Source organism: Zingiber officinale, chromosome 2A (assembly GCF_018446385.1).
Source record: "Zingiber officinale cultivar Zhangliang chromosome 2A, Zo_v1.1, whole genome shotgun sequence".
In the NCBI taxonomy this organism is placed as follows: domain Eukaryota; kingdom Viridiplantae; phylum Streptophyta; class Magnoliopsida; order Zingiberales; family Zingiberaceae; genus Zingiber; species Zingiber officinale.
This window is the reverse complement of record NC_055988.1, coordinates 166,857,069-166,860,135: the sequence shown is the minus strand read 5'-3', so window position 1 is coordinate 166,860,135 and position 3,067 is coordinate 166,857,069. Positions and strand designations below refer to the sequence as shown.

At 39.6% G+C, this 3,067-nt stretch overlaps 1 long non-coding RNA gene across 3 annotated transcripts; it reads left to right on the top strand.

The window, feature by feature from the left end:
• Positions 1-304: 304 nt before the first annotated feature.
• On the top strand, positions 305-2,675 carry LOC122043097. 3 transcript variants are annotated; one of them, XR_006129439.1, is made up of 5 exons: positions 305-804; positions 890-1,974; positions 2,064-2,154; positions 2,352-2,443; positions 2,573-2,675. It is a non-coding gene; the product is annotated as an uncharacterized LOC122043097 (long non-coding RNA). The 3 variants fall into 3 exon arrangements; XR_006129437.1 differs by having other exon boundaries at positions 2,352-2,675; XR_006129438.1 differs by having other exon boundaries at positions 2,061-2,154; positions 2,352-2,675.
• The last annotated feature ends 392 nt before the right edge of the window (positions 2,676-3,067 follow it).

The window sequence follows — 3,067 nt, the reverse complement described above, 5'->3', positions numbered from 1 at the left end:
AACCCTCGTCCGCACTTGTCACACCCTCCGCACTTTTCCCTACGGCGCCGAAAAACTTCTCACGCTGCACGCTGTAAGATATCGGGAAATTTAAATAATAAGGTTATTTGGGAAATAGCCTTATAAAATTTTTCCGGAATTTTTAAAAATTTTTTGAAAATTTTTCAGAGCTCGTACGACGGGTTTTAAGGGGACAAATTGACGACACGGATAAAACCTGTTTGGGATACCCATTTAAGTGAGAAAATATTTTATTTATATAATCCTTTTTCCTTATTTTCTTTCCCAAACGCCGAACCTTTCTTCCCCAACCCCTCGCGACCCGACTTCCCTCTCTTCTCTGTTCTCTCTCGCGGACGATCGACGCCGACGGAGCAAGGCTTCAGCTCCGGCGATCTTTTCTCTGCCGGCATCGACCCTTAAGCTCAGATCCAGCCGAAGCCCTTCTCCTTCTCAGTCCGATCTCTCTCTTCTCTCACGCGGAAGATCCGACGCACCCGACGCCGACAGAGGGCAACTGCTTTCCGACGATCTGGGCCTCTTCGCGTCGCCTGAGGATGGTCGCCGGATTCTTGAAGGTGCCGACGCTGTCCAAGCTCTTCCGATGGAGCGATCCCTTCCTCGGCCGGTTCTTACGCGTGAGCGACGATGGCTAGGTGGCTAGGGCACGGTGGAGGGCTTGGTTTTGGTTGTTTCCAACGGATTGACCCTTCGTTTCCTCCTTCTTGAGTTGTTCACATAACGATCTGTGGCTCCTCAAAGTGGATCGGATTGGGCGATACCTTCTGGAGACAACCGATTGAGGTAAGCTTAGGTCTTCTTCTCTGTTACCGATCCTCTTCTTCTTTTCGGTTGAATTAGGTTACAGATTTGGAGATGTTGGTATCAGGGAGGTGTTCTTGAGCTGCCGGGAAGAGGCTAGAAGGATGGTTAATTGATCAGTGATCTCCCTGCTTGACCTCCTGTTGTGATCCGATTGATTCCAATGAGGTTGAGTGCTGTGGATCAACAAGCACGACTGTGAGGTGAGGTTCTGTGTACTGTAGGTGTTCTTGGTTCTGCTCTACTTGTTCCAGCATCAACAGTAGCTTTGATTTGAGGTAAGGTGTAGGAATTAGGGTTAATTGGATTACTAGATCAGTTAGTATGATTGGTATATCATTAGTTGATACATGTTGTAATTAGTTGTTGATTGTGTGTAGATTTATTTAGTTTAGAATTAATCTAATCGATAAGAGTTCATCTCCTCTTAGGTTTGTGTATATCCTAATTCTTCCATGTTTCTATCTCTCTTTCTAACAATTAGGATAAGAGTTCTATGATAGAGTTCTAGGTTTTCCATACTTTATTTTCTTCTTTTTTTTTTTAATATCTTTTTTGTTTTGTTCTATGATAGAGTTCTAGGTTTAGTATGTATATTATCTTGATGACATATTAAACGTTTTCTTTCAACTTAGGTTCCTGCAATCTCTATGATTCATTTGCAATCTAGTTTATTGAACTATCTCTCTTATAACAATAGCAAATCTGTTTGGCACAGGCCAAAAAATGATCATATTTATATACTGTTATCCATAAAAAAAATTAACTTTGTGGCAATTACATGATGGAAGGACATAATACCAAGGAAAAACTTTGTCAGTTACCTCTACCTATTAAAATATAATGATAGGTTTTTTCAAGTTTTGTAATTACAAGTTTTGTAAAACTTGTGTGAATAATACATGATATTTATTTGTTTAAAATATAATGAAGTAGGAATCAATTTTTTATATGTGATTTTCTTTCTTGGTAATCAAAAAGTTAACTTGCATGTTTGATTGTTTTGGAGATTTTTTGTCTTAATGAGTGATTCACCTTTGTTTAGAACCCTCCCAAGCTGGCTACTCCTCTATTTGATACTAAAATGGCAGAGGACCCTAAGATGACATACATAGACCTAGATAATCTTCAAATTGTGTTTTGAACGAAGAGGTATTGCATGTTATATATAAGTCTGCCACTAGATTCATGTCTTTAATGTACTGTTGAATTGATAGCACTAATTCTTTTCCGCACAGTAGTGTTTGGTCTTGCATTGTGATGGCGTCTGAGTGTTGGCTTGGTCTCTGTTGGCTTGCTACATATCTAGAAAGCTCCATGATTTGTGCTAAGGTAGTTCTTCTCAACGAGCATATCTGAGATGGAACTTCCATGCTACTTGCTTTTCCGAGTTTGATTTGCTGCTACAAGATCGGAAAGATATTATGTAATTGTTGTTCCTTCTGGTCGAACAGTTTCACTTTCCCGTCTTAGTTTCTTGTATGTTCTTTGTTAAATAATTACGTGGATTTAATTCTTATCGGCAACAGCTGAAGCGTATCCAATTTGGATTTTCCAGCTCAAAATATCAGTAGATTTGTTGTGGTAGTGCCTTAATAGGATTTGAGACTTCTCCATTCAGGTAGGTTATGCTCGTTTGACTCACATTATGGTAATTATTTTTAATTTTTTATAATTTAAGTAATAAGTAATGATATATGTATCTTTTGAATTGTGTTGTAATGATTTTGTATATATTTCTATATTTAAGGAAAAGACAAGTCCGGTAGATACAAAAATTACAAGATTGCAAGTTTGGATTGAAGGTCACAAGAAAAAAAATGGGGAGCCTAGTACTCAAGCTGTTGGAGAGACAATAGTAAGCATGTCCACTCATTTTAGATTCCTTTAGTATTTTATTTCACTGGTCTTATTTTTCATAAGAATTTATACTTAAGATCTCTATTTATACAGCCTAAAATGTTTTTTCTGTACCTCCTTGTACATGTGTTCAAGCTGTTTTTTACTTGTGAGTTGGTACATGTGTTCAATTTCAGGTGGACCTAATCTCTTTGAAGTTTGTGCCAATCTCCATCATTAAGGCCGAGCACGCGCTCATTAAATGCGCTCTAGTAGCTGAACGCCACGTGGCGATGCTGCCGTCATCGTACGGCGACGGCGTGGTGTCCGATGGGATCGAGGCGGTTTGAAATGGATGGCCCGATGCGTGCTTCGGTTCCCGTGACCTGCATCCGACGGTGGAGGC